The sequence below is a fragment of the Macaca nemestrina genome, chromosome 2 (genome assembly GCF_043159975.1).
Source record: "Macaca nemestrina isolate mMacNem1 chromosome 2, mMacNem.hap1, whole genome shotgun sequence".
NCBI lineage: Eukaryota > Metazoa > Chordata > Mammalia > Primates > Cercopithecidae > Macaca > Macaca nemestrina.
Genome location: NC_092126.1, coordinates 179,143,521 through 179,168,440, shown reverse-complemented (window position 1 = coordinate 179,168,440; position 24,920 = coordinate 179,143,521). Strand labels below are relative to the sequence as shown.

At 35.9% G+C, this 24,920-nt stretch overlaps 1 long non-coding RNA gene across 1 annotated transcript in view; it reads right to left on the bottom strand.

The window, feature by feature from the left end:
- Window positions 1–17,263: 17,263 nt before the first annotated feature.
- Window positions 17,264–24,920, bottom strand: part of LOC105477520 (uncharacterized) — a 174,152-nt gene continuing 166,495 nt past the window's right edge. Inside the window, exon 5 of the long non-coding RNA XR_011620380.1 lies at window positions 17,264–20,804. This is a non-coding gene — a long non-coding RNA (uncharacterized lncRNA). The remainder of the gene's footprint in view (window positions 20,805–24,920) is intronic.

Genomic DNA, 24,920 nt, shown 5'->3' with positions numbered 1-24,920 from the left:
TTGAAACAAAGATAATTATAGCCCTTTTCCAAAAGAAACTGCCTTCATGCATGGGAACCAGACTGCCTTTGTAAAATTAACAAATTAGCCACAAGGTTAGAAGTTACGGTTCAAGAGTTATGCAGCCAGAAGCCGCAAGATCACTCACTTCCCCAAAAGCCCCTATAGATAACATTACTGTGATAAACCTAAGATTAATGTTTGAGGCATTTTTCAAACCCTGCACTTGATGGATCAGCTGGCACCACCGAGATGGATAAACTGGCTCACTTATCTGGTCTTGCGGCCCCTATCCAGGAACCAACTCATTGCAAGAGGATAGCTTCAACTTTGTTTGATCTTCTCTCTGACACGACCGACCACCACTCCGTACTCACTACCCTCATATCCACCAAGTTATCTTTAAAGAACCCCAACTTCCACATTTTTGGAAAGACTGATTTGAGTAACAAAACTCCAGTCTCCTGTTCTGCTGGCTCTGCGTGAATTAAACTCTTTCTCTATTACAATTCCTCTGTCTTGATAAATCAGCTCTAACTGGGCAGCAAGCAAGGAGAGCCCACTAGGAACTTACACTAAGGGCCACTTGATAGATGTGTCAGTTGTTTCATTCTTGTTCTACATTTTCACCTTGAACCTTCCTTCATCCAAAATATTTCAAACCTCTCCTTTAGGTTGGAGCATAGTGAGAAAAATATATCTTAGTTATCATTATCAACTCAATGTCCAGCACATTGATAATACCCATTAATTAAACGCTTGCTTGATTGAATTGATTGTTACCGTGTTTACAGAGTATTTATTAGAAGTGATAATTGTACTTTTTATAAATTTATGTTTGGTACCTTGAAATTATGATAATAAAGTTCATATAAAATATGAATGTGTAATGAATAGATAGCAGTTGTACTAACATTTTCTAGGAATTCTACAAAATGAAATGAAAAATATCATGTTTGTTCTTTGAGTGTTTAAACTGAGGCAAAAATAAAATTTAAAATTGAATAATTATTGCTTCTCTCATATGAGAACTAATAATACACATGTAGATAAAAATCCAAATATTTTACCCCAAAATATATTTTTTGGTATACTTTGAAATGGCTTCTGTAGGGCCAGCAAACAGAAGTGGCCTTGCAAAGTTGGCTTTTGTGGAGAAAAATTTGCATTTGTGGAGAATGTTCATTAATGTTGCCAGGCCTTTTCTATGCCTTTCCTAGACTGAGGAGAGATTAAGTCTGACACCTTTAAAAGTCTAGAAATAAATATTTACTATCCATTCTCTCTGAGAAAGGCATCATCTACATAACAAGGCTACCTTTGCTACCCAAGCCTCTTCCTTTCTCTCTCTCATAACCTGTCTTACCATTAAACCTGATTTACCAACAATACCTGTTTTTAGCCATGTTGCAATTCTTTCTGTAACCTACGGAAGGGTGTATAAGCTTCTGTAACTTATTGGGTCTTCATTTCAAAGACTCCCATGCATACATACCCATTAAGTAGTTTTGTAAGTTCTTTAACCTATTAATCAATCTGCCTAATGTCAGCGTTTTTGTTTTTGTTTTGGTTTTGGTTTTGGTTTTTTGAAACAGGGTCTCACTCTGTTGTCCATGCTGGAGTGTAGTGGCATGATCTCAGCTCATTGTAACCTCCGCCTCCTGGGTTCAAATGATTCTCCTGCTCAGTCTCCCAAGTAACTGGGATTACAGACACCCACCACCATGCCTGGCTAATTTTTGTAGTTTTAGTAGAGACAAGGTTTCACCATGTTGGCTAGGCGGGTCTCAAACTCCTAATCTCAGGTGATCCACTTCCTCGGTCTCCCAAAGTGCTGGGATTACAGGTGTGAGCCACTGCGCCTGGCCTAATTTCAGTAATTTTCACTGAACCTCCAAGGAGCCAACAGTAATAGCCCCCACATAAACATATCTACAAAAAATATCGTAGAACTCAGGTTTTGAGAAAAAGTATCTCAAGTTAACATCATTGAATTGTTTCTTGTGAGTTTAAACAAGCAGAGAAAATGTGTGCATTCCTGACAATAGTCTCATTATTATGCCTGTTTTTCCATTTTCCTTGAATCCCAAAATTTATGTGCTTCCTTCAACACATTCCTTCATTTAAAAACTAGCTTAATAGATGATTCTTTGTGGCAAGTTCATATTTAATTTTGCTTGTTCCTTAAGTTTTTATGTATATTAAAAAGTTAACTCAATTTAAGATTCGCTCATCCAACCAGTAGAAAAATATATTTATACTGACTGATCAATAGTATTTTTTAAAAATGCCTAAGAATCAAAAGTGGAAAGTGAGGTTGAACTAGACCCAGCCAGGTGGAACAGCTCTCGCCGAGGGAACAAGATGATTGTCATGCTCCTAACAGATTTTCAAAGAGAAGACACTGAGAGTGGACGAAAGGAAGACATAGAAGCTGGTGAAGAAGCTGAGGACTCTACACAGGACTATCACACACCTGGACTCCTTCCTGGCTCCCAACAGCTTCAGGGAAATGAGTGATTTGAACTGGCAAGGGGTTCCCTACTCCTGCCATGGGCATCTGGAACTCCAGCAGGAAGAGACCTCTCGACCACCATGGACACTGGAGTTGGCAGGGAGAGCTGCTTAGAGAAGTGGTAGGGGCAGCAAGCCAGCTGATTGGAGCCCAGAGGGTGGGATGTGGCAGTGTCTCCAATAGAGCATGGCCAGGGACAGCCACACTCCTGGGCTCGACTTGTACCCATAAGAGATTTTAGCCCTAGGGGAGCTGTCGGTCCCAAACTTTGAGGGAAGTCTTGCCCATCAGACAGCGTCAGTCCGACCCAACATTCCTTGGTCTGCTGGCCCCTTCCAGGGCCCCAGCCTGGCTATGCCTACTTGTAGGGCAGCCTCGTGTGCCCTAGGGGCCCACACCATAGCTTTTGTGCTGGTGGACCATGCCTGACTGTCAGAGAGCCCCAGTGAGGCAGCCTCCATGGCCATGCACCAGCCTGCATGCTCCCTCTCCACACTGCAGCTTCCCCCAGGCTCAAGGCAACTCCCCACATCTCATTGCTGAGCGTATCTCCACAGGTTGGCTTTGCTTTCCTTGTCCTGTCAGCACCCAGAAGTGTAGTCCACCCTGTTCCATGCTTAATGCCATTGCAGACAGAGCCTTGGTGGGCACAAAGCTAGCTAGCTCCACCCCCGGCAGTGCCCTGCCCTGGAGCTAACACTGTACAGAGAACAGCAGATCCTCCTCTGCCCTCCTGCTTGCAGGGCACAGAGACGGCACCCAGACCTGTGCCCACCAGCACAACATCACCTCTAGTATGACCACATACACAGTTCCCAGAAGCGGTCCCTCAGTCTGCCCTCTCCCCCTGCCATTGTGGTGAATGCCTGCAGGGAGGGAGGCACCCATTAGCATGCTACTGCAGCTCCTGCTACCCTTGCTGACACATGACAATAAAAACAGATCCTGCTGCAACCACAATACAAAACATTTTGGCTGACATATCCTATCAGAGTGTACTGACCAGCGGACCAGGAGCACCTTCAATCCCCAGCACAGTGGATTCCTAACCATCAGGAGACAGATAACAAAGTCAGGGCCAAATACAAGTCCTACAGAATTGCAGCAGGCCGTCCAGGAGGTGGGAACTGGGCATTGGCCCCCTAAAATCTTCTAGAAATGAAACCAGTCAGCTACATTCATGTTACACCAAAATGAAACACTCAATGTCATCAAATAGTATAAAAGAAAAAAAAAAAAAAAGGCCTATCCAAAGGTCTACAACCTCAAAGATTGAAGGAAGATAAGCCCATAGGAGAGAGAAAGGATCAGTTCAAGAACCCTGACAACACAAAAAGCTGCGGCACCTCCTTTCCTCCAAATAACTACATCATTTCTCTAGCAAGGCTTCTGAACCAGGCTGCGATGACTGAAATGACAGAAACAGAATTCATGATATGGATAGGAACAATGATTACTGAGCTACAGGAGTACATTAAAACCCAATCCAAGGAAGCTAAAACTCATGAGAAAAACAATGCAGGAGCTGACAAAGTAGCCACTATAGAAAAGAATGGAACCAACCTGATAAAGCTGAAAATCAACTACAAAAATTTTGTAATGCAATCACAATATTAACAACAAATTATAATAAATGGGAAAAAATTCTCAGAGTTTTAAGACTGACTTTCTGAAATAAGACAGTGAAACAAGAATAGAGGAAAAAAATGGAAAGGAAAGAACAAAACATTCGAGAAATATGGTATTATGAAAAGAGACCAAATCTATGACTGATTGATCTACCTGAAAGAGATAGGGAAAGTGTAACCAACTTGAAAAACATATTTCAGGATGTCATCCATGAAAACATCCCCACTCTACCTAGAGAGACTAACATTAAAATTCAGCAAATGCAGCGAACACCAGAATGATATTTTACAAGAAGATCATCTCCAAGACATATGATCTGAGATGCTCCATAGTCAAAATGAAAGAAAAAAATGTTAAATGCAGCTAAAGAGAAAAGTCATTTCACCTACAAAGGGAGGCTCATCAAACCAACAGCAGATCTCTCAGCAGAAACCCTACAAGCCACAGGAGATTGGGGATCAATATACAATATTCTTAAATCAAACAAATTCCAACCTAGAATTTTATATCCAGTCAAACTAAGCTTCCTAAGTGAAGGAAAAATTAGATCATTTTCAGAAAAGCAAATGCTGAGGGAATTTATTACCCCTGGACCTGAAGGAAGTTCTCAAAGGAAGCTTCAAGAGCACCTTAAGGAAGCACTAAATATGGAAAGGAAAACCATTACTAGCCATTACAAAAACACACTGAATATACAGACCAGTGATACCATGAAGCAACCACATAAACAAGTCTGCAAAATAATCAGCTAACATGATGACTGGATCAAATCCACACATATTAATACTAGCCTTGAACGTAAATGCCCGAAATGCCCCAATTAAAAGGCACAGAGTGGCAAGCTGGATGAGGATCCAAGACCTGTTAGTATGCCATCTTTAAGAGACCCTTCTCACGTGCAATGATATACATAGCCTTAAAATAAAGAGATGGCGAAAATCTACCAAGCAAATGGAAAACAGAAAAAAGCAGGGGTTGCAATACTAGTTTCTGACAAAACAGACTTTAAACCAACAACATCAACAAAGACAAAGAAGAGCATTACAGAATGTTAAAGGGTTCAATTCAACAAGAAGATATAACTATCCTCCATATATATGCATCCAACACAGGAGCTCCCAGATCCATAAAGCAAGTTCTTAAACACCTTCAAAGAGACTTAGACTCTCATACAATAAATAGTGGGAGACTTTAACATCCTACTGACAATATTAGATAGATTATTAATAAAGAAAATTAACAAAGATATTCAGGACATAAACCCAGCATTGAATCAAATGGAGCTTATAGACTCCACCCCCAAACAACAGAATATACATTCTTTTCATCACCACATGGCACATACTCTAAAAGCAATCATGCAATTGGATGTAAAACACTCCTCAGAAAATGCAAGGGAACTGAAATCATAACAAACAAACTCTTGGACCACAGTGCAATTAAATAAGAAATTAAGACCCAAAAATTTACTCAAACTCATACAATTATATGGAAATTGAATAATCTGCTCCTGAGTTTACTTTGGGGTAAATAATAAAGCAGAATTCAAGAAGTTCTTTGAAACTAATGAGAAGAGAGCTACAATATACCAGAATCTCTGGGACACAGCTAGGGCAGGATTAAGAGGGAAATGTATAGCACTAAATGCTCACATCAAAAAGTTAGGAAGATCTCAGTTAGATTAGCAACCTAATATCACAACTAAAAGAACCAAAGTACCAGCGCCAAACCGATCCCAAAGCTAGTGAAAGACAAGAAATAACCAAAATCAGAACTGAACTGAAGGAGATAAACACAAAAGTTTCGAAAGATCAATGAATCTAGGAGCTGTTTTTCATTTAATTAATAAAATAGACCATTAGTTACAGTAATAAGAAAAGAGAGAAGATTCAAATAAACACAATCAGAAATGAGAAGGGGGATAATACCACTGACATGAAAGAAATACAAATAGTCATCAGAAAATATTATGAGCACCTCTATGGACATAAACTCAAAATTCCAGAAGAAGTTGATAAATTGCTGGACACATACACCATCCCAAGACTGAACCAGGAAGAAATTGAATGTCCCAACAGACCAAGAACAAGCTCTGAAATTTAGTCAGTAATAAATATTCTAATAACCAAAATTAGCCAGAGACCAGATAAGTTCACAGCTGAATTCTACTAGATGTACAAAGAAGAGCTAGTGCCATTTGTACTGAAAATATTCCAAAATATTGAGGAGGAGGGATTCCTTCCTAACTCATTCTATGAAGCCAGCATCATCCTGATGCCAAAATCTGGCGGAGACACAAAAAGAAAATAAAACTTCAGGCCAGTATCCCTGATGAACATTGATGCAAAAATCCTCAACAAAATGCTGGCAAACCAAATCCAGCAGCACATCAAAAAGATGATTCACGACAATCAAGTAGGCATTATCCATGGGATGCAAGGTTGGTTCAAAATACACAAATCAATGAATGTGATTCATCACATTAAAAAACCACTTGATTATCTCAATAGATGCAGAAAAGCCTTTTGATAAAATTCACCACACATTCATGTTAAGAGCTCTCAATAAACTAGGTGTTGAAGGAACATAACTCAAAATAATAAAAGCCATCCATGACATACCCACAGTCGACATCATAGTGAATGAGCAAAACCTGGACACATCCAACTGGCAAAGACAAGGATGCCCTCTGTCACCACTCCTACTCAACATAATATTGGAAGTCCTGGCCAGGACAGTCAGGCAAGAGAAAAAAAATAAAGGGCATCCAAATAGGAAGAAAGAAAGTTAAACTATGTCTGTTTTCAGATGACAAGATTCTATATCTAGAAAACCCCATAGTCTCAGCCCCAAATCTCCTTAAACTGATAAACAACTTCAGCAAAGTTTCAAGATAAAAGGCAATGTACAGAAATCACTAACAGTCCTATACACCAACAATACTAAGAAAGTCAAATTAGGAATGCAATCCAATTCACAATTGCCACACAAAAATTAAAATACCTAGGAATACAGCTAACCAGGGAAGTGAAAGATCTCTATAAGGATAATTATAAAATACTCCTCAGAGAAATCAGAGATGACACAAACAAATGGAAAAACATTGCATACTCATAGATAGGAAGAATCTATACCATTAAAATAGCCAAAGTGCCCAAACTTATAGATATAGATTCAATGCTATTTCTATTAAACTGCCAATGCCATTCTTCACAGAACTAGAAAAAGTTATTTTACAATCCATATGAATGAAAAAAAGAGTCCAAATAGCCAAGGCAATCCTAGGCCAAAAGAACAAGGCTGGCAGCACCATGCTACCCAACTTCAAAGTACACTACAAGGCTACAGTAACCAAAACAATATGTTATTGGTACAAAAATAGACACAGAGACCAATGGAACAGAATCGAGAACCCAGAAATAAGGCTACACACCTACAACTCTCTGATCTTTAAACAAGCTGACAAAAACAGCACTGGGGAAAAGACTCCCTATTCAATAAATGGTGTTGGGATTACTGGCTAGCTATATGCAGAAGAATGAAACTTGACCCCTTCCTTACACCATATACAAAAATTAACTCAAGGTGAATTAAAGACTTAAATATAAAACCCGAAACTATAAAAACCCTGGAAGACAACCTAGGCAAAACCATTCAGGACGTGAGAAAACACAAAGATGTCATGACGAAGACACCAAAAGCAATTGCAACAAAGCAAAAACTGACAAATGAGATGTAATCCAACTAAAGAGTTTCTGTACATCAGAGGAAACTATCAACAGAGTGAACAAATGACCTGCAGAATTGAAGAGAATATTTGCAAAAAGTAAGTCCGTATGTAAAAATTTACCCTTACCCCAGAACCATGCAAAAAGATATAAGAATGCAATTACAGGTATGAGTCCTGCAGGTTTCTGTAAAAAGGCTTCAAGTATCAGTAATAAAATGATGACATAATAATAGCTCTTCATGTTACCAACTAGTTATCTAAATACAGGTAAGTTGGGATAACTGGCTAGCCACATGCAGAAAATTGAAACTGGACCTCTTCTTTACACCATATACAAAAATCAATTCAAGATGGATTAATAACTTAAATGTAAAACCTAAAGCTATAAAGCTCTGGAAGATAACCTAGAAAATACCATTCTAGACATAGGCCCTGGCAGAAAACGTCAAAAGCAATCTCAACAAAAACAAAAAATTGACAAATGGGACCTAATTAAACTAAAAAGCTTCTGCACAGCAAAAGAAACTATCAACAGAGTGAACAGACAACCTACAGAATGGGAGAAAATATTTGCAATCTATGCATCTGACAAAAGTCTAGTATCCAGAATCTATAAGGAACTTAATTTACAAGTAAAAAACAAACAAAAAAAACCATTAAAAAGTGAGCAGAGGACATGAACAGACACTTTTCAAAAGAAGACATACATGTGGCCAACGTGCATAGAAAAAAAAATGCATATCACTAATCATTAGAGAAATTCAAATCAAAACCACAATGAAATACCATCTTACACCAGTCAGAATGGCTATTTTTTAAAAGTCGGAAATTAACAGATGCTGGCAAACTTGTGAAGAAAAAGGAATCCTTATACACTGTCGATAAGAATGTAAATTTGTTCAACCACTGTGGAAGACAGTGTGGCAATTTCTCAAAGACCTAGAACCAGAAATACTATTTGCTCCAGCAATCCCATTACTGGTTATATACCGAAAGGAATATAAATTGTTCTGTTATAAAGACACATGCATGCATATGTTCACTGCAGCACTACTCACTATAGCAAAAACATGGAATAAACCTAAATGCCCATCAATGGTAGTCTGGATAAAGAAAATGTGGTGCATATACATTATGGAATACTTTGCAGCCAAAAAAAAAAAAAAAAAAGAATAAATCATGTCCTTTGCGGGAACATGGATGGACACACATGTATAACTTTATGATTTATATACATCTATAAAAATATGTACCTCTACAGTTTTTCACATATTTCGTTCTGAAATTCAAAGGGAAATTAAACTGTCTTGGACATAACCCACATTTGTCTGAGGAGTCATTTGGATCCAAGCCAATTAGGAAAGTAATGGACAAATCATCTGTCTACATCCATTATCCTTAACGAACTAATAAAGGAACAGAAAACCAAATACCATATGTTCTCACTTATAAGTGGGAGATAACGGATGAGAATTCATGGACACAAAGAGGGGAACAACGGACACTGAGGCCTATCTGAGTGTGGAGGGTTGGGAGGGAGGGGATCAGGTAAAATAACTAATGGGTATTGGGCTTAACACCAGGGTGAAAAAATAATCTGTATAAATTTAATTTCTTAGTGTAGGTACTGTTAGTACGCTACATAAATTGAATTATTTAAAATAGAAATTATAGCACACAGTTGTCTGAAAGCTAATCTGATAACATGTTTAAGGTATACATCCACATGTCCTAAAGTAAATTTTTATTAACATGTTTTGTTATTTTGAACAAAGATGGTGCTTCTTACCACCAACAAACATTATTTTCTTTCTTAGAAATATATCAGTTGATCATCTTGTAAGCAAAATGATACATTTCTAAAACATGGAATCAAATTATGTGTTGAGACTCTGATAGAAAAAAGCCTGAAGTTAACTGATTAAGGTAGAGTCAAATATATGGCCTTGACATTATTAATACAATTTCTAAAAACTTGCCTAATGCATTGGGCCATTATTTTTTTTTTTTGCATGTGTATTTTATTTAATTCAAAATAAAAATAAAATATATTAATGGGATTTAGAATAAATTCTATAAGGTGGAACACGTCTTTATTATTGGGTTTCCTTTTCTTTCTTTTTTTGGGGGGGGAGACGGAGTCTCACTCTGTTGCCAGACTGGAGTGCAGTGGCACGATCTCAGCTCACTGCAACCTCTGACTCCCTGGTTCCAGCGATTCTCCTGTCTCAGCCTCCTGAGTAGCTGGGATTATAGGCACGTGCCACATCGCCCAGCTAATTTTTGTATTTTTAGTAGAGCAGGAGTTTCACCATGTTGTCCAGCAGGGTCTCAATCTCCTGAGCTCGTGATCTGCCCACCTCAGCCTTCCAAATATCCCTTTTACAGCTGTAGTCTTACGTAATAGGACTTGACAAAAGGAGAAAGAGGAAAAGGACGAGGAGGAGAAAAAGATGAAAAGTTCCAGCAATCTTTATATACAAGAATCAGAATGTAAGTAAAGTGTTATTTATTATCTACATCTTAATCATTAATTTTCACCTTAAGTGCTTTCTTCTAAAATTGATTATTATTAGCTAAATTTAAAATCTGCTTCCTTGATTTTCCTTTGTGTGAACTGATTATTAGGAAATTATGCTCTTTAGAAAAACTATATTTTTAATCAGAATTTGTTAAATTTACAAAAAGGTTTCAGTCTGTGCATTAATTTTAATGTGAAATACACATGTATAATTTTATGTTTTATATACTTCTATAAAAATATTTATTTCTACAGCTTTTCACATATTTCGGGCTGAAATTGAAAAGGAAATTAAACTGTCTTGGGCATGACCCATGTTTGTCTGAGGAGTCATTAGGATCCAAGCCAATTAGGAAAATAATGGACAAATCATCTGATTATATCTTCTTTCATCACAGACAACTCTCTGATCCAAATAAGTTATAAAATTTTCCTTGGATTCTAGATTTCTAATGAGACTATTTTTGTTCTTGAGGAAACATCAAAATCACTACTGATAGGTAGTAAATCCCCTCCAACCATGAAGAAACAAGAATTATGGAAAAGGGCAATTACCACAGAGTCACTACATGCTGCACATACAACCATTAGAGAAAAATAAATGCAAGTGAATTTAGAATAACACAGGTAGTACGCATGAATTTCTGCCTTCCGAGAACAATCAGTTGCCAAAAATCTTATTCTAATGCTCTATATAGACTTTAAACCTCAATTTCTGATTAGAGTTCACAAGTAAAATGTTAGAAAAACATAATCTTCTTAACAAACTACATTAAAATTCCCCTAAATCTCTTAAAACACAATAGAGCTTCATTCTACTTACTTTCAGGAACTCAAATTTTCTAATTTATATTACCTCTGAAGCTCAGTTTGAATGACCTTCTTATATATTCTGACTAAATCACAAAATAGGCTATAGCAAAAAACACAACCTCTTCATGTCTCTCTGTCTATATATACACACACATATATGCACATGTATATAATTGTATACATGTATATGTAATTTGGCATTTTTGATTAAAATATACTCACCCTTTTCTAATATCAACCCTAGTTCAATGTCTTCTTCTATAGTATTAAAAAAGTACTCAACTCTGATTTTGTATCTTTATAACAATTGAAATATGTTATATAATCACCTTAGAGGTCAAAAACTTTTATTAGAGATACAAGTATGTCCTCATTCACACCTTATATCTTTTAATTTTATTCTAGTGATGACTTTGGTTTTTAATATCTAGTCCTAGGTGGCTTCATTTTATTAAACTATTCAAAAGGAAATAGAAATGAGTACATGATTAAAAGAACCAATAAAGTAATATCAGTCAGAAAGCAGTAAAGTGAATTATCAAGAAAAAAGAATAATAAGACAGCATGCATATTCCAGCACTTTCGTATGAGAAACTAGAATAATTTTCAAGAACTTCATCATAAGGAATTGTAATAACACCTGGACTGCAAATGGTAGAAATTGCAGCAAAGAAGGTGCAATGAGTTATTTCCCAAAATTCATATGTTGAAACTTAATTCTTATTATGGTGATACTAAGAGGCAGGGCCTTTCAGAAGTGATTAAGAACCCTCATGAATGGGTTAGTGCCTTATAAAAGGGTTGGAGAAAACTAGCTAGGCCCTTTTTGCTTTTCTGCTCCTCCACCATGTGAGGACACAGTGCTTGCTGCTTCTGTCATGTGAGGATGCAGCAAGAAGGCCCTCACAAGACATCAAGTGTTGACGCCTTAATATGGTACTTCCAAGCCTCCAGAAACGTAAGAAATTTCTCTTATTTATAAATTACCCAGTCTCCACTGTTATGTTATAGCAGCACAAATGGACTGAGACGGAAGGTATCTAAATCTTATACATTAATGTAACATCATGTTCTCTGAAATTCCACTTACAATCAGTAGCAAAATATAACTTATTCTTTTTCATTTTAAGTTTGGGGTACAGATGCAGGTTTGTTATATAGGTAAAGTTGTGTCACGGGGGTTTGTTGTACAGATTATTTTGTCACCCAGGTATTAAGCCTAGTACCCATTAGCTATTTGTCCTGATCCTCTCCCACCTTCCATCCTCCACCACTGTGGGCACAGTGGCTCATGTCTGTAATCCCAGCACTTTGGGAGGCCGAGGTGGGCGGATCACAAGGTCAGGAGTTTGAGACTAGCCTGGCCAATATGGTGAAACCTGTCTCTACTAAAAAATAGAAAAATTAGACAGGCATGGTGGTACTCATTGTAGTCCTGGCTACTCGGGAGGCTGAGGCAGGACAATTGCTGGAACCCAGGAGGCAGAGGTTGTAATGAGCTGAGATCATGCCACTGCACTCCAGCCTGGCAACAGAATGAGACAAAGAAAAAAAAAAAAAAAGAAAGAAAGAAAAGAAAATTTATATTATCTTGGGTATATACCCAGTAATGGGATTGCTGGGTCCAGTGATATTTCTGATTGTAGGTCTTTGAGGAATTGTCATACTGTCTTCTACAATGGTTGAACTAATTTACCCTCTCACTAATAGTGTATAAGCATTCCCTTTTCTCCACAACTTTGCCAGCATCTGTTATTTTTTGACTTTTTAGTAATAGCTAAAACACAACTATTAATAGCAAATAACACAGCCTATGGAGAGTCTTTACTTAAAAATACACACTTATTTCAGAGTAAGAGAGTATATTCTCATAACATTAAAGATAATCTAGAACATATTTCATATATACGGATCCGGGAATTCAAGGAAATCATAATTACCCAATCGAAAATATTATTAATGTTTGTAAAGATGATCAATTAAGACCCAGACTTGTCATCTGGGTATTAAAGCACTTTATACAGACCTTATGATTTAAGAGTCTCTCAAAAGAAAACTGATTGACTAAATACTAAACAAATCTTTAATTAAAAAATGGTTAAGAAGGACAAACATACTCTTTGAATTAAGAGGTTTAGATATTTTTTACCTATCTGCAGTAACAGCCTTTTCCCATTGCCTCTGTGAAATATTAGACTATTTATAACATTTTAGGTTTCTTTTTATTCATCCTTTTTATTTGTAGTAGAAGAGATACAGAGAAGATAGAAAATGTGAAAGCATTATCAAAAATATATAACACATACAAAATTCCATATACAAATGTATATAAATGCCACGAATGGCTTTCCAATATAAGGGGTACTGTGAAGTTAATGGAATAGACTCTGGCCATGTTGAATTCAAATCAAAGTATAAAAAGAAGGAACATCTCTATCATTGTCTTGGTATGGTTTGTGCTCTGATATTGGGTCATATAATTTCCTTAAAATAAGGTGCAGAACCAGCTACTCTTATGATAAAAAAATTCACATTTTAGAACACACTAAACAAATTATAATTTAGAAACAGATTTAGTGAAAGAAGCAGCTATTATTGGCAATACCTGTATCTCCAGTACTGCATTTGGAATTTTGGCCAAATGCAGTTCGAAAATATTTTAACAATAAAGCATTCTTCTTACATTCAAGAAGCTTAAATTTGGATGAGCCAAATTAAATAAGTGTAATTAACTTACAGAAATTAAAGACAACTAATTTCAAGAATAACTTCAGAGAAATGAATTAATACCAATATCAAATTGGTACTGATTCTAATCCTTTGTTCATAGTGACAGGAAGTCAAATAGTTCTAGGCCAATATGACACATGGCAAAACATTGAGATTTGTACTACACTACATTTACAAGAAGGTCCGTTTTTTTCTTTATACATTTGAATATTCTTGTACCTTAGGTACCATATAATAATTAGGGATACAAGAAATTTGTGCTTTTAGTATCTACGTAGTAAAATTAACATTAACATGAATGTATTCAACAAATTTTAATTCACTGCCTACTGTAAGCCAAATATTGAAGTTGGCAGTTGGCACTGAAGAGATGGTCATAAGCAAAACAAGCACCATCCCTTATTAAGTAGATAGATTTATAAATTTATCTAAAATGTTTGTTTTTGTTTTGGGATTTAATTATGAGTTACCATAAACATATACCTAAGAACTTGGAAATAAGGGGATGGAGACTACTTTCTTAGCTAAAAGGTTAATTCAATACCCTCTGGATTAGGGAAAAAAAAAAAATCCCTAAAATCATCTCAAAAAGAAAAAGATGGCCCTGAAACCTTTAAGACAAACTATAACTTGATTGATATATTAGCAGATCAAAGAAATAATGTGTCAATTAGTAGGAGTTTCCAAGATCCTCAGTCTTGGAAACAAAGGATAACAAAACACTTGTGAAACCATTGGCAGCACCCATCCAAACACGGTTTTGATCCAGGGCAATTGTATTCTTAAAAAATGAATGTTTTCTTAAGAATAGAATTAAGAACTAATGATATTCAAGACCTGTGGCTTTACACTGTGAACACCAAGCAAATTTCTGAATATAATGTGCTTTCTTATATGATCTGCTTTCAGGGAAAGATGTGGTTACACTGATGAAATTATAATCTTCATGATGGTTTTGGTTCTTACTGTAAAACAAGTCATTGGCATTTTGATTTTATATATCAGTCTCTGTGACTTTAGTGAATACATGTCTATCCCTGAAAGTAGCCCACGTTCAGTATGCCAAAGCAATCACAATTCTAAATCAGAAAACATGAAGCTGAATCAGGACAAATGTACTAATGTAATAAAGGCACTCTATCAAAACACAGGGAAAACCATTAGTTGTCTTTCATGGATCACAGTACAATTTAATGGTAAGTTTCTGGCCATACATGACATCATTATTCTAAATGTCTACATTTCCTGCTGTTTTAGGTTTTGGGGTGAGAAACAGGGCTGCAACTATAAACATTAGGATGATATCTGCAGGTGCCTATGCCTAAATTGAACACAATGTAGTATATTGTACAAATCCTGTCTTAGGTTGTGGGCACTGATAATTCCACAATAATTCAGGATGCTAGTTAACATTTTATAAATTGCAGCGTATTGGTTGAAAAGAACATGGGCAGAGCATTGTGGAAAGATGATTTCGGAAAGGAACTCCAAAAATGTGTTTGCAAGGCATATAGTATATCTTAGGAGCTAATGAAATGGAATCATTCTAATAAACCATTCTAAACACCTGTTTTTAATAACAAATATTTGAGTTTGAAGCTAAACACAGGTCTTTCTCATCCCAAATGAAGATCATCTAAAAAGCTTACCTCTTACAAAGATATTTTTCATTTAATTTTTTACTTCTAGAACTTCTCATGTGAATTCTTGTTATGTCTAGGCTTCTCAAAACTAGGTGGCAGAGAAGAAAATACATTTCTTTAAAAAATACATCAATAATAATAATAAATCCAGAGGGGGGGCTGGTGTTTCCTTTTTTAGTACTTCAAGTAAGGGAGGAGACCACCCTCATATTGTCTCATGCCCAATTTCTGCCTCCAAAGAAAGAAAAAGTAAAAACTAAAAGGCAGAAATGAAATCCACAAGCAGACAGCCCGACACCACACCCTGGGCCTGGTAGTTAAAGATCGATCCCTGACCTAATCGGTTATTTGTGTAAGAAAACACTGTGAAGATCCCTGTCCTGTTCTGTTCTGTTCTAATTACTGGTGCATGCAGCCCCCAGTCACGTACCTGCTGCTTGCTCAATGGATCACAACCCTCTCATGCGGACCCCCTTAGAGTTGTGAACCCTTAAAAGGGACAGGAATTGTTCACTCGGGGAGCTCGGTTGTTGGAGACCTGAGTCTTGTCGAAGCTCGTGGCTGAATAAAGCCCTTCCTTCTTTAACACGTGTCTGAGGGGTTTTGTCTGTGGCTTGTCCTGCTACACAAGCGTTCTTTAATTTCTTTTCCAAATAATTTTGACTTACCTTTCTTTCTCATTTTTCCTCTTTCTGATGACATTCATCAATCAAATTATCATGGCAAGAGTTTGTCCTCATAATCCTTAATTGAAAATTCTAGGGGGGCAGCTGTCACTGTCAGTGTTTGTCATCTTGCTGTTTTAGTCGTGACTGTACTGGCAGAATGCTAACTGCACCAGAAATATTAAGCAATTCCTTCCACAAATAAGTTTCTTTATAGGAATGAAGGTAGGAGAGAGAGTGGTGTAAAAGAAGAGAGGGCTCTAATTAAGTGCAAATCCACTGGCTTTCTCCCAGTGACTACCAGGGAGATTTGAAGGGCAGAAAGTTGACATTATTTTCTTGGTCCACAGCAGTAGAAATGATATTACTAGTACTAACGAATTGTATACTGAGTGACTGCAAAAATTGTTTTCCTATGCACTTTTATTAATGAATAAATCTAGATCATAAAACATAGTTAATGAGGACTAAGCTCTGCTTTTTTCTTATCTTGCTCAAACTCCCATCTAAGGGGTCTGAGGACTCATGCCCCATAAACCATAAATTCTAATCAGATGGGTTTTATTTAACCCTGTATATTGTGACTTACTTTCCAATTTGACTTTGGCAAAACATTATGTGACAAAGAAGAATTCCAAAATATTTTGCCTCAAAACATGTTTCTTTGCCATATTTTGAAATGTTCTGTCAAAGCCATCCTTTGTGGGGAGAAATTTGCTTCTCTAAAGAATCTCTATTAAGATAGCTAGATCTTTTTCTTCCAGGCCCTCCCAATCCTGAAGAGATTACCTGACAGTCTAGCACCCTTTAAAGTTCTGAATAGGAAACATTTGCAGCCACTATGAGACTTCAAAGAACCTTAGTCTTCACAATCTTTTTGTCTTAGCCTGAACTTTTCCCTTCTATTGATCCCAGATCTTTAGACAAACTCAACCAATTGTCAGCCAGAAAATGTTTAAATTTACCTATAGCCTGGGAGCACCCTCCCCGCTCCACCCTGCTTCTAATTGTCCTGCCTTTCTGGATCAAACCAATGTATTTCTCAAATGTGTTTGATGGATGTCTCATGTCTCCCTAAAATGTACAAAATCAAACTGCACCCCGACCACCTTGGGTACATGGTCTCAGGACCTCCTGAGGTCTGTGTCATGGGCCATGGTCACTCATATTTGAATGAGAATAAATCTTTTCACATATTTTACAGAGTTTGACTCTTCATCAACATTAGTTTGGTAGAATATGTTGGAAGTAGAGAAGGTAATGAAAATAAAGGAGTGTTTCTTTGTTCTCGTGTAACCTTTATAGCCATGCAACTGTTAGTCATAGAATAGTCCTTTAATATGCATCCCTCATGGACATAAAGAGCATAACTTTCAAGAAGGTTGAAAAATGAATGAACCGCTGGGGCAGATCCAGCATGCTGTCAAAATGAGACATTTCTAATGGAAAATAAGGGGTCTGGACAATGTGCAGAATTCAAGGTCATTCTGGCTCCCTCTACACTGTGAAAGAGCGAACTAGCATCTCCAGTCCAATCTGTCAGCCTGTCAAAGTTAAAATAATCCACGGGTATCACACCTTTTATTCAGATTAATCAGCCACTAAGTAGCACAATTAAAATTAATTAGAAAAACACCAGGCAAGACAATGCACGATGTTATCGGTGAGAACTGCAGAGTCTCACACACGCCGGACCAATACAGCAGAACCAGTTGCCACATGTTCAGGATTAGCCTGGATTTGTGCTTTGGAGTAATTTGCCAGAGGCGTTACATCATGATAATTCTTGATTTCTTGTGAGATGTTGTGAATTATGTCTTCTAAATAGTCCCTATGAACTTTACTTAAGATACTAGACTTTTTGCTTTTTGGTACTTTTAGGTAATTTACTAAAAATAAGGAAAATACTTTTTAAGCCCATAATTTTAAAATAAATGTTTAATGACAATATAATAAATGAATTGGGGTTATAATCCCTAAGAATATTATCTTTCCATATTCATTTTCTATAAATAATATATTTCTCCATAACCATTTTTGGAATCTATGATTTTTTTGTATCTGCTATTATCATAATGAAGAGGGCAAAGATATATTTATTTTTATAATTATTCATTTCAATACATGAAAATTATCTCTAGAAATCTCAATTAGATCTAAAGCTTTCCTTTAATTCAGTTTGAACATGGCTCAGCTTATAGATTCTATTAAGTTTCAGGGATACTTATGGTTCTTAAAATATAACTATACACAGTAAAATCCTGTTGTACATAGTGCAGCAGCTTTAAGCCCAACCGACCCCCAGCAATAGTATTTTTAAGAGTTTCCAGTGTTATTTTCCATAATAAGGCCCACTAGTTGTCAGAACCCCTGGAAGCTATGCAAACAGCAACACATCTGTTCTCTAAGATGCAAATGCTATGTCTTAGTAGAGATGTTTATTCCCTTTACCAGCAACATTATGAAAGAGCAAAGACTGGAGCAGGCTAGAAGGAATTTTCCTTTAAAAATTAGCATGTTCTTATAGAAAAAGAAAATTCTGGCAGTGTAAAGGAGCGTAAACCCTTGTCCTTTGATTTGTGATACTTAGAGACCAGCCTTTTTTTTAATAGCAAAATCAAAGTGTTCAATATTCCCAGCCTTGTTTGTGTGTTTTGTTGAACTTTTAAGACAACACAAACTAAAGTCCACATCAGGAAAGCATAATTTATAAATCCATTTATTAGAATGTTTAAACTATTATTTCCAGAGTTAGTTATTTGTTTAAACGAAAGATTCAGCCTTAATTTTTAGTGCTTACAAGTAAATGAAATGTTTTTGCATTTCACAAACATACTTAAATATTACATCTATTTTTTAACCAAGGAATAAAGTTCAGCCAAGACTTTCATGAAATTATATCTCTTTTGAGATATGACTTAACCTAAAGAAACAAATAATTAGCCTGTACAGGAAACAAGTAAACTCCATTAGTAATTTTATCAATTTTACAAATAACACCTCTATACTGGAAACATTCAAATTTGCATCTACAACCTTACCATACTCTTGAGCTCCAGTACTTTATTTTCAACTACTTCCCAAATATGCATAGATATTTTCCCCATTATTAAAAAGTCAACAAGTTAAAAGGCAAATTTTTTTACTTTCAGTTCCACACAAATTCTTTGCTTCTTTCTCCTGCCTGCATTGCTTGCTTATTATTGTTGCTGTTGTTTTAAAAGAGTACACATTCTTTTAACAATATTATTATTCTATCAGCCATCAGGAAAAAGAACATTATCACCACCTCCATACCCCCATCTAATCAATCCTATTCATCTCCATTACTATCTCCTACTCCAAAGCTTCATTTTCTGTCTTCTGTCTGCATTGAGAAATCTTCCATATTGTTTTTTTCCAGCCAGCCTCTTTCCTTTCAAATATGTTATGAACAACACAATTAAGTTTCTACTTCCCTGCTCAAAATCTTTACTACTTTACATACAAATCACAGAGTCTTTTACTTGTCATTAAGGTTTAATCCCCACCAAGAATCAGCATGGGTTGTTGAAGAAACAAGAATGTGGAGAAATTCATTCAACAACCTAGTAGACACCAGGGACTGACTACCCTGTGCACGTGAATATAACATGAGTTAAACTGAAGTGCTGTTTCTCCTTACAAAGCCTGTAGTCCGTTGGCAAGCTAATCTGTGTTTTTAATTTTGCTTGCTCATTCCTAGCTGAGTGACTGAACGAATGACTTAATTTCTCGTCTAAGTTGTTTGTTCTATAAAATGATGACTAAGGAGGGTAAGGGAAAAGGAAATATCTACCTCATTCAAGTGTCATTGTGACTTAGGCCTTATATTTATTGAATCCTCATGAAGAAGGTACAATATTATTCCCATTTTATAGATAAGAAATTCAAAGTTTGGGGATATCTGGGAGTAGGTATTTAGGAGTTTAGTAGCCCGTGTACTGTCACTTAGCTAGTAAGTAGTGAAATCAAGATACAAATCTGTGTCTGCTTGACTCTAAAACCCACATTTTTAGTCTCTGTGTTATGAGTCTTGTCACAGGCAACTACCTTGTAATCCTATCTTAGCTGGCTTATTAAAAAAAATTTATTAAAAGCATAAATTATCTTTTGCTAATCTCTATCATATCCCCAGAACCTTTTCTAGGGTCTTGAATATGACAGAAGTTAAATAAATACTTATTGAATGGATAAATGTCTGAATGACAGAATGAATTTAAACTTGTAGAATAGAAAGATCTGGGAAAATGTGAGGGGAGGGGGATCTATCAGTTTTTCTGCATGCATCATCCTCTCTAAGCAGCACAAGCAAAAGTGAAATGGAAGGAAAAAAGAGCTACAGACCACGATGAAGATGATTAAAGAGAGTACAGAGCAGCTGTCAAAGCAAATATCAAGCAACATTAATAACTTTACAGCTCACCATGAGGCTGTCTCAAATATTTTCAAGAAAACAGGATCCTTGCTGTTGTACACAGTAAGTGAGACTAATAATCAAGTGCAGATTCAAAGAATCTTTTTCACTGGCCACCTTGAGCTGCAGAATTAAAAAAAAATAATATTAAAAAAGGCTCTTAAACTAATGGAAAAATACATGACTCACAGGAAAATATTATTGCATTCTTGGTATTTTAATTTGGGGCAGAGTTGATAAGAAACAAGATCTACAATGTTCGCCACCTATTATCTAAGTTGTTTGAATAGTCAGACAATATCCCCAAACTTCTGATGCTTATCCAAAAATAACTGTGTTGTGAGGCTCACCAGTAAAATGCTTCATTACTCCCAGGAATTTATTTTACCAGTATTTCAATCTGTCCAGTAGATTAGAAGGATGATGTATGTGAATAAAAGTGAAAATTTGAAATCAAATGCTAATTTCTGTCCTAAACATGAAATTTTACTTACTTAACATAGTATTTTTTAAGTGACAGTGATTCTACCAGTTCCAGTTTCTTGTGAACTGGTCACAAATTGGGTGCATGGTTTCTTGATTGTAGTGTTTAATAAATCTGTTTATTTGCTCATTTACACATTTATTCACTGAACATACGTTTTTATGGGTTTTGTTTCATGACATATGTGCATCCCTGTATGCAGATAACAGGAGCCACAAAGAAAACAATAGATTTGGTCTGTAGTCTCATTGAACTAACATTTACAATTTGTGGGTATTAGGAATAAAAAAGCAAACAGTTTTAATTATGCATTGATTTGGAGATGTGGAAACCCAAATATTATCATTATTCTCAATTTCTACCAATGTTTGATTTTTGGATAGAAAAGGTAAGAAAACAGCAAGAGAAAAAGAAGACAAGTGAATAAAAAAATTAAGATAACTTGGAGTAAAATAAAAGGGATCATGGCGTAAAGACAAATTATAGTGGTACTGAACAGTGGCTCCTATGGTTCTGTAAACAGTAGAGCAAAATTAAACTGCAGTGTGTGTACCTTTGATCTTTGTCGGAAGTAATCTTAATTATCTGGTTCTTTCTTACACTTCAAACCTCAATTTGAATATTGTTCTTCTAAAGAGACTAACTCTAACTAAACTTTCTAAAGAGAGCCACTTACAACCATCCAAACAAAGCTACCATCACGTAATTAGTCATTGGTTTTAGTTTTTCCCATTAAATATTTGCCTCATGAAGCTTCAGACACTGCCCTTTGTGTTCACCTCTGTATCCCTTGGACCTGGCACATAGTAGGAGCTCAGTAAACAGTTGCTGAATGATAAAAAATGAATAGAGTTCTAGCATAGATTTTTCACAAGATGATGTCTGTTTCTAACTATTAGATTTTTTTTTTTCTATTCTATGCTGTGGAGCATGTACTTAAATGTTAGGACATAATATTTATTTTTAGTTTCTGGGTTTCCAAGGACTCAAATATCCTAGGACAGAACCACATATTCCTATAACTGTGAGGAAGGGTTGTCAAGTTTTCATCTAATATCTTTGCATAGAAGAGTTCTATATCAGCTTTGTAACTGTCACTCAGCATATTTTCATAAATGGCGGTCCTCTCCCCAACTTTAAATTTTTAATGCCAAAATTTACAAAGAAAAAAATTTAATTTGTAGAAGGTAGATTACCAATATGTGCAGAGAAAAAGACCTGGCTCGGATAAAAGGGTACCTCAGAACTCAACTCTGAATCAAAATAGTCTTGAAATCAGTAATCACTTCAGTAACTAGGAAAGCAAATTACATAATTTTAAAGAATCTGAAACAACCAGTAGTAAAAGATTGATGTAACAAAGGATACTATTACTTAGAATTTCAGAGACTGTCAATCTAAGGCTTTCAAACACTCCTTAGAAAAATGAAACGGCCAGGCACAGTGACTTACTCCTGTAATCCCAACGTTTCGTGAGGCCAAGAAGGGAGAATCAGTCCAGCCCAAGAGTTCTAGATCAGTCTGGGAGACATAGGGAGACCCCAACTCTACAAAAAATTTTTAAAAATTAACTAGACATCGTGGAGTGCACTTGCAGTCCCAGCTACTCAGGAGGCTGAGGTAAGGGGATCACCTGAGGCTGGGAGGTCAAGGCTGCAGTGAGCTAAGATCATACCACTGCACTCCAGCCTGGGAGACAGAGTGAGACTGTCTCAAAAAAAAAAAAAAAAAAAAAAAAGAAAGAAAGAAAAGAAAAAAAAAAAAAGAAAAGAAATGAAACTCTCAAGGTTTTTTGCCTACTGGTTAGGACCAAAAGAATTAAAGCAAACTTTTTTACTCTGACTTGGCTGATCTTTAAGAATATATATCTAAAACAAATTGCTCTGATTTGGTAAACTGAATCTCTTAACATACATAAAAACTTTTTAACCAGTGATATTTCTTTCAATTTACATTTTTCTTTTTATAAACAATGTGGCAGGAAATGGTTAATTTAATGGCTATTCAATTACCTAACCTTAGATGATTATAAATTGCTAATATGCTAATTCCTAGACCTTTAATCTTCTGCAATAAGATTCACACTAGTGACACGTCTTCTGTTTATTATTTTTGTTTTTTTCAAAATTGCACAATTCAAGCATTTGAAATGCCCATATATGACCTCAAAAATAAAGATGAAGTAGAAATGTTCACTTGTTTCAAAAGCAAAGAGACATGAGAGTATTTGTTACTTAGCAAAAATATACTTATTGTGTGATAAGTAAATGAAAACACACTAATTGCTCTTCACATTTTGGGGAAGACAGGATATGATACGTTTTATCAGTTGGCTTTGGAATAATTAAATAAAAGTATAGATCAGAAAAATACATAGTTTACTTGTTTGAAATGGATCATCCCTGAATATATAGCTAATCTAACATATTTGTGATACATATCAGGTAAAAGATTAGCTGTATGAAATAATTTGAAAAGAGTATCTTATAGTGTTTCAATGAGATTTTTCTAAAAAGGACATTTTATGCACGGACGTGAGCAAATCTGGATACAAAGATGTCACATTTTATGTCTTTACTAGAGAAAATGATGCCAGTTCAGAAAAGCCAGAATATCTTTCTTTAGGATATATTCCTTATTCTCAGAATAAAACAAGAATCTGGGGGAATATCTAAACATATTGAAAAAAACTCTTCCCTTTTACAATTTTTGATTTCTGTGAGAACTATCTTACTATTGTTTTTAGTAGCCACAGAGACCGATGTTCCCTTTTTCTTGTTATCTCATCTCTTAAAAATAACAAAAGACACAAAATTACCTTTTGTGGATCATATTTGGTTTACCTCTTTCCAGATATCAAAAGGTTGTGAATTTATTTTTTAAATCAATTAAAAGTACATGAAAATCCTATCCTTTCTGTTCATGTGGTGAGGAATGCCTAAAGCCAAAGGATATGGGGAATATTAGATATGTTTTTCTAAGGAGAAAATAGTAAGACAAAATGGCCTGCCTGAAGTTACAGTTTATAGATTGGAAAAAGGCACAGACAATTAAAAGATGGAGCTACTTAGGGCAAATTACTTGCAATCAAGCTGCAGCTAAATGAGCTTCTTGATGAGGAAGCCAAATTTATGTTGTTTCAAACCAGGGAGAAACATTAAAGAAGTTGAAAGGTGAGCAAAATGTTAGTACAATTGGATCCAGATAGGTTGATAAGAGAAGCTGCAGAGGCAATTAAAATGCTGCCTCTGAAATACATACACATAGGTACAGACACACACACATACATGCACACAAACTAATACACACAAAACATCCTCAAACAGAACACTGTATGATTACATATACCTTCAGCCTTCATTTACGTTTTATGTGGATGCCCCTTCTTATCACAAAAATGCTGTGGCCTGAGAAGCTCAGTCACAGAATATAATCATTTTCCTTTTCAATCTGCAATTTACTATACAGATTTTATTTGAAAACGAGGTATTGTTTAAACTGTAAACCACAGTGTTTTCATTTCTTCCCCTGCCCTAAATTATCCCTTGGCAGCTCTCTGAGTTGATTTTTAAAGAATATGTTTTACAATGAATTCAGAACTTTCACAAAGCACAAAAGCCATGTGAAAGCCTCAGATGTGAAATATCACATTTCTTTCTTTGTTGCTCAATATACATTTTTGCATTCAGGGCTGTATGCATCAATTTCACTGAAAGCAGGGTATTGTCTACATATATCTGTCTGAATGAGATGAC